A 15,402-nucleotide genomic window follows, 5' to 3' on the forward strand; every position below is an offset into this window, starting at 1 on the left:
ATTTCGTGTATTTTTGTACTTCTGTAAGTTGCTTTATTGGTGTAATGTGATTGTTCACAATTCTTTTACTGCTTGTGAAAGAAGGCATCACAATCAAGCTTTAAGGAGGTGTGATTACAGTAGTTGATTTTTGTCTCTGTTGCACTTAAATGTCAAAGTGGTTCTGAGAAGAGTGAAATGAGAGATGTTTCTCTAAAATTTTAAGGAAGAACAAGGTGGATGGATGGTGGCAGAGCGGTGGATGTTGTCTACCTTGACTTCAGTAAAGCCTTGACTTCAGTAAAGCCTTTGACACAGTCTCCCACAGCATCCTCACAGCTAAGTTGAGGAGGTGTGGTCTAGACAATAGAGTAGTGAGGTGGGTTGCAAACTGGCTTAGGGAGAGAAGCCAGAGAGTGGTAGTCAATGGTGCGGAGTCTAGTTGGAGGCCAGTATCTAGTGGAGTGCCCCAAGGGTCAGTGCTGGGGCCAATATTATTCAATATATTCATTAATGACTTGGACGAGGGAATTGAGTGTACTATCAGCAAGTTTGCTGATGACACCAAGCTAGGAGGAGTGGCTGACACGCCGGAGGGCTGTGCTGCCATCCAGCGGGACCTGGACAGGCTGGAGAGCTGGGCAGGGAATAACCTGATGAAATTTAACAAGGACAAGTGTAGAGTCCTGCATCTGGGCAGGAACAACCCCAGGTTCCAGTATAGGTTGGGAGATTACATATTAGAGAGCAGTGTAGGGGAAAGGGACCTGGGGGTCCTGGTGGACAACAGGATGACCATGAGCCAGCACTGTGCCCTTGTGGCCAGGAAGGCCAATGGCATCCTGGGGTGTATTAGAAGGGGGGTGGTTAGTAGATCGAGAGAGGTCCTCCTTCCCCTCTACTCTGCCCTGGTGAGACCACATCTGGAATATTGTGTCCAGTTCTGGGCCCCTCAGTTCAAGAAGGACAGGGAACTGCTGGAGAGGGTCCAGCGTAGGGCAACGAAGATGATTAAGGGAGTGGAGCACCTCCCTTATGAAGAAAGGCTGAGGGAGCTGGGTCTCTTTAGTTTGGAGAAGAGGAGACTAAGGGGGGACCTTATTAATGTTTATAAATATATAAAGGGTGAGTGCCATGAGGATGGAGCCAGACTCTTCTCAGTGGCAAACAATGATAGGACAAGGGGTAATGGGATCAAGCTGGAACACAAGAGGTTCCACTTAAATTTGAGAAGAAACTTCTTCTCAGTGAGGGTGACAGAGCACTGGAACAGGCTGCCCAGGGAAGTTGTGGAGTCTCCTTCTCTGGAGACATTCAAAACCCGCCTGGACATGTTCCTGTGCGACCTCACCTAGGTGTTCCTGCTCCAGCAGGGGGATTGGACTAGATGATCTTTTGAGGTCCCTTCCAATCCCAAACATACTGTGATACTGTGATACTGTGATACTGTGAAGAAAGAATTAGTGTTGGCTTAATAGTAAAGCAGAAGAAAGAAACAAGAAAGAAAAAAGGAAGCTGAAATAACTTCTTGCTTTTTTTTTTTCTTTCCAGAACTACACATCCTACTTTCCAGCTAGCAAAATAAACAATTAGAGACATTTCTGTTTGATATATTATTCAAGCTAATGAGCAAAAGCACGTTTGTCACCCTCATAATGGAGCTGAGAGAAGGAAATCTGTTTCAAACGTGTCATTGTTTGATTCAAGGCTGAGGATTAATATTCTTATTTCAGATCAAGAGTATCCCATTTCAGTACAAGTTCCTATTTTGTGAACTTATGTAGAAATCAGAGTGTTCACAAACAGAATTACATAAAAATAATAATTAAAAAAAAGATTTGAAACAAAACCTATTTAGCAATTTCTGAACTAACTTTCATGTATTAAATCCTAAGAAAAAAACCTACCACTGAGCACCCCATAAAGATGTGCAATAGACCTATATAAAACTGAGAAAATGAATTAAAAATGCTGATGCAATGTAAAACCTATACAAAAATAATTGTTGCAGTTACAGTATACATTGGTTTTAGTTTTTTTCTGACCTACTTGGTTCCTAATACTTCCATAACCTCCCAGATAGCAGACTTCACATTTTTTGTATTAACTGAACGATTAACTCTCCATTTAATTCAGGAGCTTCTGCACACCCTTCTTATCAGCACCTGAACTCATACAAGCACAAGCTGTACTTTCTAACATGGTCCTCCTGCCTGTCAAAGACCATTTGACCACAGCTGCATCAGCCAGTTGTGGTTTTTAAATTTGACTTTGGGAGAGCAACCAGCCTAAAGCAAGTATGTTCTTTATGTGTAGAAAATAGGAAAAACATATTTCTGATCATTCAGTTAGTTAGGCAGATAGTAATTGAGTATTCTAAGTTTAATATAAATTTAGAGAGTCTTTTCCACTTTATCATTTGTCCATTATGATGGGTGGAAATGAGTAAAAAATTGTTAGTGGCTAAAGTTGAAATTGCATTGATCTATTTAAATAGTTGTTTGTTTCTTTCTTTGAAGATATGGTAGACGTCTATTAATGACATCTAACTCCTAAATGTTATTTCTGGCATCTTCTGGTGTTCCTGGGCTTTTGAGTTCTGGCTTGAGTTTTAACTTGTTAATCTGCACAATTTTTGAAAGAACAATCCATAGCTAATTGCATATCTTCTCAAAAAGAGTCTAGTGTGTGTCTGAGAAGTTTTGAATTGAGTTTTTGAAACTCTTCCTTTTTCTGTGCTATCTTGCTTTCTAATGTTATTTTTGTCATATTACTGATCCCAAAAAAAGTCTTCCCATGGTATATTAATATCTACTCTTGGCAACAAGTTTTGGGACTGCATTGAGTTGAAAAGAGTTGAAAAGCAAGTAATATTAATAGCTCTAATTACCATCCTTTTAGGCTAAATGGAATGGAAGGATTCCTAATTCCTCTTTGGAATTTATAATAATTTACCTGCCGGCTGGCCTGAAGCATCTAACCAGATGACTATTATAAATGAGTCTCTCTTATCAGCATTTGCTTTGTGTGGGATGAAGGAATTATTTACTATTAGTGCTTATTGATAATGGTGATTAGACTGCATGTCCTACATCTGTGGAGAAGTCTACAGAGAGGAATTTTACAGTAAATGCACCCATGAGCTCCAGAAGTTACACCAAAGCATCTGAACTGTCCCTGCTCCTGTGACATGTGAGCTGTCCCTGTTCCAGCTTCCTTCCAGCTCACAGAACCACCAGTCTGGACAGGAACTTTTAATTTTGAGAATCTTAGGTCTGATAAAATGTTAGAAAGTGTTCATTAGGCTTAGCAGTCTTCATATTTTTTTCCCCATCTTTTTCTTTACATACAGTAAAATACTATAAATACTATGCAAATAAATTTTGTATCTGATGTGTTCTTGCTTGAGGGTTTTGGTTTTGATTTTTTTTTTTTTTTGGTGCTGCTTCTAGCATGTACCTAAAATTTATTGTACACAGTAATTTTAATTTATTTACACTGTCTGTAACTCCTAATTTGTATGTAAGTGCAAGAACAAAGTTTTGGTCTCATTGATCCCTTAATCAGGTGTAACTACTGTTACTGCGAATGGGACACTATTAAGTAAAACTCACCTTGTTATAATCCTTCAGAGATGTATACTTGGGTGCAAGGTGAAAGGGTATAAACCAAAGGTGTAATAGTATTCCAGAGTAAGAAGCCCAGTGAAAATAATCGCTGTCATGTAAAAGCAGAGTTGGGCATAATCTTTAATACTAATGCTTTTTATATTTATATTACTGTTCTTGAAATGTTACAGTAATTGCCTCCTTAAAGTGTTATCTTGATTTCTCATGTAAAAACCAAGCTGTATACTGTAGCATGAATAGATGCAAATGGTCTTTTTTTCAGCATGTCTCTGGAAATGATCATGCCAATTATCTCTTGCTCTTAAGCTGAATTTAGTTGTTATTCAGCATGTTTTTGTAGCATGTCTGGTGGTGTCATAGCGGATTTCCATCCAGAGACAGCATGCATGTTTTTCTAGGGCTTATGTTGAAACCCAAGTTATTGAGACAGAAATTCTTCAGTACCTTGTGCCAGAGAACTCCTACTGCATTTGAATTACAGCTCTCTGCTTTCTTTGGAGTGCCGCATCCCTAGGAGCTAGCTAGTATCATCTACAGATGGGCAGCCCAGCAATGCAGGTTGAAAGAAGAACTGTCTCACCTGCAAGAACCAACAGCCCAACTGAGAACTAACAAAATGATGTTAAAGGGAGCTTAATTGCTTCTAATAAGTTATATAGATTATACTGCCCTCACTAGGGAGGGTGACATAAACTCCTTGATAGGAACTTGCCTCTCTTGAGTATTAATATCCCACTGTAAGTATTCAGGCCTGTGAGTGTGTTTGTGTTTGCAAATCTGAGTGGGTGCACAAAGGCTCAGATTTTGATGTTCTTAAACTTGTTCACACAGATGAAACTTATTGGTAACAGTGAGAATTAAGGGCTATAAATCTGGCTCAAAAAATTGCCTAACCAGGTTTCTTTCCCAAAAATGACTAAAATCAAGAGAAAGAGTTTTGTGTCTGGCTTATGGCTTGAAAAATGGAAAGGTGACCTGCTGATCATTTGCTTCTTCCTTCAGGTAGCTTTATTTAACATATTGCTGAGAAGAAGCATTGTCAGGGTTAAAATCAGAAAGATCACTTCTGAAAGAGATTCTATCCCAATTAATTTTGGGACTTGGGATCTGCCATTAATTAATTTATTCATTTGTTATCGAAGTTCCAAAGTAACAACCAGATGGTAACTCAGCACACTTTGTAAGGCTTTTCATCCCATTTCTAAGACCAGGCATGGGAAAGTCTGGATGGGTATGCATTCCAGAAGCCACGTTTGTGTGAACACAGCACAGCTGGAATTAAGAGGCCTCTTGCAGCACATGTCTAATGTCCAGCTGCCCAGGGGTAGGCAGAGATCATCTTTGCAGCCCCTCTGCAGCTGCCATGATTTCAGCCACCGTGTCTGTGTCATCCTGTATCTAATTATTGTACCAGAGGCCTGTAACATTCTCTGTGCGAGGAATCTTTGAGCCCTAGCCCACAACTCATAAGGGAATCACTTCCCACAGCTTCTTTCTGCCTTGGAGGATTTGTATACTCTGAAGAGATCACTTTAGTTTTTTTAAGATTAGGAAAAGTATTTTTTGAAATGTAATAGTGTTTCAGAATTTAAATAAGGATGCTATTAACAAAACAGAAATAAATTTTTGCCTTGTTTGCTTCCTGCCATCCTGCTTAGTCTGGAAAGAAAAATATTCAGCTGTTGTTCTAATTGCTCTGCAGGGGCAAATAATTTATATATGCGTGATCGTTTAAAGTGAAAGGGATGTTCTCCATCTTACTGTTTCCTATCTAGGCTCTAGATCACAGTTGAGATTGCATTCCCTAGAGAAGCACTGAGCACGTATTTAAACTGTAATGGATTTTAATTAAAAATAACTAAATATGCACAACTTAAAAAAATATTGTTTCTAAATGAGAAAAGGTAATTGTTCTTCTCTCTGATGCCTCCTGGTGAGATATTTGGTTGTGAGTTTGATATTATCTGCTGTCAGGTGACAACTTGGAAGATGGCCTGTGATATCCTGCAGACATGTACTGAATGCAGCCATGCTGGATCCTAACCCATGTTTTTCTGAAGTCAACTGAAGTTTCACTGTTGACTCCAGAGTCGTAGAATTATTCCTTCCCAGAAAAGAAGAAGTTTATTTATGCACTCTCTTCTAATCAGTGGAATAGTTTCAGAATAGATAACATCATAGACAAATTAAGAAATTAAATACGTATTTTTTATTCCTAACACGTGGCATGCACATTAAACATTGAAATAACTCTTTTCTTCTTGTAAGCATTTCCTCCTCAGTAATGCAAAATGCATCTTAAAGTCCCATAAATATTGCTGTGTGACCCAGCACATATTGAATATTTTCTAAATTTTAAAGCTTTCATTGTTCAGGGTGGCACCAAGCTCCCACTGCATCAGCACTCTTCAGGAGACACAGACAGGTTCAGGGAATGCAGAATTATGTATTCTTATCACTACACCTGAGGTCATGTCTGTCAGTGCTAGAGGTTGTTAGGCCATTATCAGCCACTGATTCTTCTCGAGCTGTGAAAATAATTTGGATTCAGGGAGGAAGCATAAGCTGATCTTCTTTCACTCATCCACTAAGTTTAGGATTTTTCTTCTCTGTACTCTTGGTTGGTCTATTGATACACCAATGTTACTGTAACAAGTGAATTATTTTAAAATTTTCATTTCTGTTAGACTATCAACTCTGTTATGACTTATGGTTGTGATTTTAAGCCGTTTTAAGACAGCTGGAAAACTCATGTTGACTCCATTGGCTTTAGACTTCTAGGCACAAGCTCATATAATTTAAAGGATCACACTGCTGAAGCAGCGACTCCAAAAGGTGTTTTCTTTCATAGGGAAGATGTCTTCTAAGCCTTCAGGATATAAACTGTATTGGTCGATCTTAAAAGGATCTATCATGTACATGATATTACCTTTTAATGGCTCTGAACATTTTTTCTGCTACTTATCTTTCCCTCTCAGTCTTTTCTTTATATATATAATATTTTTATATATATATGTAACATCAGTGTAGTTAGGGACCTTGTAGAAATCTCAGTGATATATTTCCTGTTTTGTTTATGCTTGGGTAAGATATAGAAGTAGGTAAACAATATTATCGATGCATGAAGTATCACAGTGACCTGCAGACTTAGATTTTAACACTTTCATTTTACTGAAGAGTAGTAATTACTAAGGTAACTACACGATCTTATGCTATGATAACCATTATAAAGAGAATAATATAAGACTATTAGTAGTAGTTTAGTATGTATTAGCAACTACTGCAAACTGCTTAAATAACTTTAGCTAGAGTTAAACTATTTGGAAGTCAAATGATTAGTAGGCCTTGGGTGTGAGAGTAGAGATTAAAACAAACCAAAACCAAACAAACACAAAAGAAGGGTCTGGGTAGCTTTTTTTGTGATCATGAACATGGATTTGTGCAGATGTTCTTATCTGCATCCTTCCTAAAGCAGAATGTCCTAATAGCATTCTTAAATATCCTTTACTTCTGATGTTAGGTGTTCTCTCTTCTTGTACTTATTTTTTGTCCAAATACTTTTCACCTCATTATATAACCTGCATTTTTCATGCCATATCAGTGTTACACTGTTCTTTATTTATGCAGTCATTTTTTTTTTTTTTTTCATATCTATGGAATCATATCTCTTAGAAAGACTTTAAGAACCTATGCATTGAAACTGAAAGAGCTGGGCATAATAGTAAAATTAATGAGCAATACTGTAGCATCTCCATTATGCTTTTTACTTTAAAATCTGTGAGTTATTTTGATGTAGGAATCATAATTGTGAGATATTTGGAAGTCCTTTTTGCTGTATTTTTCAGATGGGAACATCAAATAAGACTGATGTTTTTCAGAACTAATGTTGGGGTGCTTCCATTTTTGGATCCCCAAACTAAAAATCAATTCTTCCTTACAAAAGTCAGCAAGAACATTTTTGAAAATATTCAGCTGTGAAATTTCGTGAAACCTCAGGAAATATTCTTGTGAGAGTCAGGAATACAGTTACAGATTTTTTTTACAGAAAAAAATGGCATACCCTAATCATAAAGTTTCCTATGTATGAAGACAGCACACAGAGTCTTTGAATCATCTACCTGTAAAGACAGGTCCAGGTACTGGATGGCTGTCGAAATATGTGACTCTGTCCCTTGAAAAGTTGCTAGACTAGTCTTGTTCAGTCTATTGCAGCACAGGGAAAATTAATATTATCTCCTGTCAGTAACCATTACAGATTTTGACTACAATGGCAAAGTAATAATAATTGTTTCTGTATAAAATGATTTATAACCTATGATGAAAATACATTATTGTTTAAACATGTCATATTCTCTTCATACAACAAAATAAGGACTTTTCAAGCCTTTTTTTGTGGCTGATGCTCAAGTCTGTAGTTCTGAACTACAATTTATATATAAGAGAGAATAGAAACTTTCACCTAAAACATACCACAAGGTACAAATAAAGCTATCAATCTGTAAGATTTTTTAAAAATAAATTATTTACAGATTATTATTTGGAATGTGACATACTTATACAAAACCTTTATATGATCACTGAAATTGCATGCCACTTCCGTGAACTCATGAGAATAACACTACTGAACCTGAGATCCCAGTTCACAGACTTTAATGCATTTGTGGAGAGAGCATTGTAAATGATCACAGAATTAAAAACTGTCCTGATGCATGTTCAGAGAGCCAAGAAGGATAAAGTTTCATTTACATCACTTTAAATCTGCTTCTTCCTAAAGTAAGTGCTTGACTTTGTAAATGAAAGTGTTTAATATGTTTTTTTTGCACATAATACATATAGTTCATGCTCTGTTGTAGCTGATGCATTACACACATTGTTATTGTAGCTGTTGTTTATGTATTAAGTAATATAAATGCAAAAACTACAAAAAATCTTGAGAAACACACTGACAGAGAAATACGTATTAACAATCAAGCAGGACAAATAAAAATGCTTCTTCCAAACACTTCTGAAAGGTTTGCATAAAATTCCTCTCTGCTTATGTTCCAATCTCTCCACACAGCCTTTTTATGAAAATTCATGTGAGTTAAGTTTTGTTCTTTCAAGTGTTCGTGGAAAGTGAATTTCAGGCTCACAGCCAAGATACATTTAATCATGAAACAAAATTAGTTTAATCGTGAAACTAAATTTGTTTGGAGAAGAATTAGAAGTATGCAACTTAATATAATCAGGGAATAGAAACAATAGTCTGCTTTAGGTGGCCAAGGAAACAATTCAGACTTCAGACTGATGATCATGCTGTGCCATATGTGGCTATGGGCATGGTAGGCAAGTTGTAAGACAGCTAAAATGCACAAGCAGATTCCACAACTGGGCAGTTCCAAAGATTTTGAAACTGAACACAACTGCCTGAAGGTATTTCATATTTCTGTAAATTTTTGGGCAATAGTCATGGAACTGACAAAATTGAAGTCTAGAACTGATTTCTACTCCTACCTCAGTCTGTGAGAGCTTTTATCAGCACTTCTCAGTTATGTAGTACTTGCAAGTAAGAATTAACAATTCTATAATGAAACTTATAAATGTTAAGATTGAATTTCTAAATTCTTGAAAAGTATGTAAAAGCTCAATTCTTCTGGTATAAATATATATATATATATATATTTTTTTTTTTTTTTAAATTGAAGCTTGTCAAGAAATGGCTACTATATAGAGAACAGGTATTTCAAATTTTAATCCCTAAAATGAAGAAACAAACAAACAAGCCATAAGTGGATGAAAATGTAGGACAATGGAATAGAATATAAAAAAATAAAAGTTTGCTACTGTTTTAATTTGTCATAGCACAAATAATGGGTCCATCCTTACAGAAGTGAACTCTCTTGATGCAAATATAGCAGAATTTCACTTCAGCCACCTGATATCAGTGACAAAAATGCCTCTGGAGATGTTAGTTTTCTCTGTTGACTATAGGAGTCAAGATGATCACTATAGACCAGGTAATCTCTCCCACCTGTGCTATGATGATAAAAAAAAAAATTAATGTTAATGCTCTTGTAGGTAAGTGATACTGCAGATACATAAACAAAAATGTTCCAGAGAACTGATGTCTCAAGAGTCGCCAAATAAACTAAACATACAGATAAGATAACATACAAAGGAGTGACTATGACAAGTCAAGGTTGGCAGGTATAGTAGGAGATTTCCTTCTAATTAGAGTCAGAATCTGGGTAAAGAATGGCAGGAGTAAGGGCCTTCATTGAAATGAGGAAGTATGGAAAAGGAAGACGGAGTGATGATTACGGTGATGATAATCTGATATATTAGGCACCAGGGCTACAAATTTGGATTTAAAACTAGTTTTAGAGGAGGGTAGGGAAAGAACTTAATAACCTGTCTGCCTCCTTTGTTACCTAAGTGAGAAAGTTATGCAGGAGAAAACCATAAAGTGTTTCAAGGAGGAGGCTGAATGGTCTGTGAAGGCTTCAGTTGCTGGCAGAGTAAAAGCAGAGGCCAACTTTATATAAGTTGTAAAAAATAGGGAGAACTAATAAGGATAGGGAATTAATTTGACAAACCTTAAGCTCATGCAAGGCGTTATGTGTTAAACAGGTGAAGAAGAATCTGAGGGTGGAAGAAAAAGGTGACATTTATGTAGTTAATAACGAGCAAGAAAATCTGAATAGCAGCATACTGAATATGCTAGAGCTGAGGAACATGTTTGCAGTCATTAAGATCAGAAAAGTGAGAACTGAAAAAGGCGTGATATGAAATGGTGAAAGATTTTCCTTTGAATAGTAGTAGAAAGATCAACAGTTTAAAACTGCAGAGGATGAAATTTAGATCCAGTTTGAATATGCTGCTTTAAAGCAAGTATTGAGCAAAAAGTAATTCCCAAGGTAATGACTTGTCTGACCTTGGGCAATGAACCACATCTCTGTTTTGGAGAAGATATTCAGAAAAAGAAGAAAAAAAACCCAAACAAAACACCACCAACAAAGGCAGGGAATAAAATAAATGTATAGAGAGAAAAGTCAGTCAGGTAACTTAAGAAAGGTGGTGGTAGTGTATGAGCACAAACCAACGAATGTGATGCTCACAGTTGTGGTTGACATGGAGAACAACAGGTGGGAAACTTTTTTGCAAACAGTCCCCAGATGGACTAAAGACATCTAAGCTAACTTCCTGAATCATTTCCCTCCTCTCCAGCATACTTGGAGTGTAAATACTGGACAAGCAGGAAAATTTGTCAATCTAATGAGATGTTTTTAGGTATCACAGTGTTTCAACTGCAGCATTTTGAAAAAAATGATGGCTGATTTTAGGGAGGATGGCACAGGATTTCTTTGTGGAGGTCAAGAAGTTAAAATTTTGACAGGGACAGTGATGAAATAATTTAGCGCCTCAGCTGTGTGGGTGCAGATGGTCATCCACATGGGGTATATTTTTCCAGCAGGTTATTGAGTCAATGAAGCTGGCTGCCTGCAGTTTGGCAGTTATCCATCAATATGTAAAACAAAATTTTGGACTATGCAAAAATTGGGTGTTGAAGTCCATTTTATGTTGTGCCAGGTTTGCTTCAGTACCTCGTGGTCTTGGATGATGGGAGGATTAAGAAATGGAATTTTAGCATTGGCACACTCACTAACAATAGATTGAGAACTACATTTTTGTTAGCAAAGCACAAAAAGGTGAATTGAGAATGACTTGCATAGTAGCTCCCAGTGCTAATTTTGTTTGTTACTATAAAGTCCCATATAGAAATTTGTGGAAGTGAAGTTAATTCTATTCCTGTTCTTGAGCTGTAGTTTTGTGCACTGTACTCACGTTTTCAAAAAGTAACAGTACCTAAGCCTCGCCACCTCTGATCAACACAATTCAGTCAGTGGCTAATGTTAATGTAGCAGAGAAGCAGAGTATATAAGAGCTATCCAGGCAATAGAAAATAAAGTACTTGAGACAATAAGAAAAGCTATTTTGGCAGTAAGAGTTTGGTGGCTCAACAGAGAAATGCATCTGCCTAGCGAATGGAGGATTTGGGTGGGGTCAAACTAGAGTTAGTCAGGGTCAAGCTTTTTATGTGACTTGAAAAGACTTAGGTCCAAATAACAATTCTCAGAGAAAGATGGCCTTCTCAATTATTGCCTTTCCTTGGATGAGCATGTACGCCAAGCTGCTACCAAACAGGAGTTAAGGTAACATACACAATTAATGTTGAGGGCAGAACTCTTGTGTCATCTCTCTCTATCTTAAACACTATGTTAGATATCTCCTCCCTTGTGTTCATCAACCACATATAGATGTCTCTTCTCTATGTTGTTAAGTATTGCTCTTCTGCAAAAGCTAACTTGGCATTCCCCCATCTCATGTAACTTGCCTTTTCCTCAACATCCACTTTACACAAAGCACTTAAAAACATTGAACTCTGGATTTCTAACGGCACATAGTAAGTCAAGGACCTGAAAGCTGCACACTGAAACATGCAGGTTACGCATGTGCAATTCTTTCATTGACTATATCCCTTTGGTACCTGACCTCAAAGGCAAAACTGCTCTATACACCACTGTAGGAATCGAGAAAGATTAAAATGGGATCAACAGAGGATCTGCCCCTGAAAATTCTAAGACATTGCAGCTATGAGGACTTCCAAGTGTATGAAAGAAAAGAGAAAGGAATGAGTGGCAGAAAAGAGAAACAACATATCAAAGATATTGTGCTGTTTTATAGTATGTATTAACAGAGTCTGGCTGAAATTAATTGAATTTTATGTTTTGGACAAAATTACTTCCAATTTTCATGCTAAAACTTCTAAAGGATCATTAGAATCTAAATGCAAATTATTCTGGAATACTGTAAGCTAAACTTGTCTTATGATTCATCAGGAAATATCCTTTATCCCTTACCAAACATTAAGAATTCTTGAGCATAGATACAACTAAAAAAAGCACTGAATCTTACATCAGCTAAAACCAACAGAATTTTCAAGTTTTCTGAGATCAGCATTTGAATAAAGAGCAGCTGGCAGAACTAGAACCTGGAAAAAATTAAAAACATCTTCATAGGAATAGGAAATGGTCTGATAAAATCTCCTCCACTGAGAAAATGATACAAAGAACTTCCATATTTTCTCTTGAAATTGATGAGACAGAGAAAAAAAAAATTGGAAGTGGTAATTAAAAAGAGAAAGAAAAAAGAGATGGGAAAACAAATTTCAAAATGTAAGGCTGTAAGATGAATCTGACAAAACCAGAACTGGATAGGATGAGGACAGTTGAAAAGGTACCATATAAAGAACCTAAAGAAAAAATCTGTGAATGTGTTGTGAGGGAAAGATGGTAGAACTTGATGCACTTTTATTACTATGTGCTGCTCTGGTGAAGAAAAAAAAAAATGTGAGACAGGAAAAGATATTCTCATCTCTGGTTTCCAGCTGCTGATGAAAGCAAGTTCTGTATAGCAGAGTGAAAGCTGAAATCAGCTAAACCTGAAACCCAACAGAAACTCTACAAAGTCCTGGAAACTCACCAGGAAGGAAGTTGTTGCAGTAGATTTGGGACCAGGATATTTTGGTCCACAAAAGGAAAATCAGAGCATTTTATTTGCAGCACACCAATCATATGGATTTGATTTCAGATAATGGTATCAATCTATTTATGCCACCACACTTCTTGTGCTTTTGTTGAGACAGTAGCTAGAACTTGATTTTTAAACTATGTTGTGGTGTTTCTACCTCTTCAAATGGAAGTGTTGTGGAAACTACTTGACTATAGTCTGATATCTGTCCTCTTTTAAAGTACATGGTTTTGGTTAAACAAAAGAGACTAAAATTAAGCAAATAACCATATGTCAATATTTTATTACTACAGTGCTTACAGCTGCATGATTCTGTGTCCCATTGTGTACCCAAGCCCTGTGTTTTTGCTCACAGAGTTAGGATTTCTGTCTTTATTAGTACCACTTTTTTCCCCCCCATCACCTGTAGCCTCCAATGCTTTACTGCCTTCAGGTCACTGTGCAGCAGGCTTACTAATCTCCCATTTCTGTGTCATTGGTAAATTTGATCACACTTGAAAGTATAGCAAACAAACACCTGACAAAAGAAGAGACTCATTAACAGCTTCATTTCCTATGCAGCAATCCAAGCAAGCACAGGCATACACGAGAGTTCTGGCAGGAATACAAAGGAGCTGTGCTTGAAGACTGACAATTAAAACTTTCTTAGGAAGCAGGACCGCCTCCTTGTTTCAGCTGTGCACTGGGAGAGTGAAAACAACTCCCTGGACCACCTGCAGTTACTCCACACAGATAGTCTGGGGAGTACAGTTTGAAAACACCTGCCAAGTGTTGGTCTCTGAGCAGGAGTCTCACACACTTGGCAGGCTTCTCATTCATTGCAGCGCTCAGCAACCAGATGAACTTTGCTGAAATTATTTACCTTGGCCCTTTGGAGCAGACATAACACAGGGAGAGAAGATGAAGATGCTACTTTGCTAAGAGCTTTATCTGGCATCCTTACATCAGATCTATTATTAAGGCTCAGTGGACTTTACACCTTGTTGGATTACACAAGTAAGTTTCTAATCTCATCTCCAAGAAAGAGAGAGAAATAACGGGCTTTTCCTGATCAAAACTGTGGATCCATACCTCTGGAGACCAACAAATGACCAGTTGCCTTCAGGACACAGGTTGTGTTGTCACATGCTCATAGCTGTCCCTAGCTAGTATGACATCCACAAACATGAATTGGAAGTTACGCCTGATGTGCTGCTTCTGCTTGTGCAGGCTATAGGAGAGGTGGGAGGTATGCTTCCTCAAGCCCAGGTACAGCAGAGGTTCCTATGACTGTATCCAACAGGCTAGTCCAGCACCAAGTCACCAACCCATTCCTCACCCACACTCATCAAGAGCTGCACTAGTATCTTCATGACGTGCCATGCTTACAAGCATATCAAGGATTTGTGTCACAGGGGGAAAATTTAACCCCCTTTTTCCCTTTTCCTTTTCCCTTCCAAAATACAGTTGTTCTCCTGCCACAGTGCATAATGCTAACTCATTACCATGACTTCTCCAAAGAGCAGGAGAACTACTGATGCAGTGGTAGGACTGTGGCAGGAGAGCAGGAATAAATTATGTTAAAGTCCATACGACAGCTCTGAAGATTCAGGATTAAAATTGCTCATGTTTGTTCATAAGAGCAAGGGTTATTACAGCTACACAGAAAAATTGTAATTTATTGCTCTTTCCACTTAGTTTTTTTCATTTTTTCTTAGTATTATGATTGTCAAGTATTAAAAAGTTAGAAAATCTAATGTTATGGTTATCTAACATGTTATCTCCTGGATAGTTGTATTGTGATACTGTCAAGTATTCATGTACTTTTACTTATTCCAAAAAAATGTATGCACCTCTCACTGCACAGCAGGAATGGTGTCTTCTAAGCAAATTAGAATTACACAGTGAATGAGGTTGCTTGGAGAATTCATACTTTATTTCTCTTAGGAGATGCAAGGTGAACACAAAAATGTCATGGGCCTGGCAGGAGGAGAAGGACAGGTGAATGTCAGACTCCAGAGCTCATCTCTGCTGTTTCCCCTTCTACCATTTTCCACAGCTCTTTCACATGACATTACACAATAACTTAGTTTGATCATCCTGGAAGTTGGCTGATGTTGTATATTTCTTGCAATCAAGTTACAGTCAGATTGGGAGGAGATGAAAATGCAGCCAAGGCTATTAAGAGAGAGGTCTAAGGCTGATAACAGTGATGGCCATGTGGTGATTAAAAAAATTAGTAAGA

This window comes from Streptopelia decaocto, assembly GCF_964273445.1.
Source record: "Streptopelia decaocto genome assembly, chromosome: 2".
In the NCBI taxonomy this organism is placed as follows: domain Eukaryota; kingdom Metazoa; phylum Chordata; class Aves; order Columbiformes; family Columbidae; genus Streptopelia; species Streptopelia decaocto.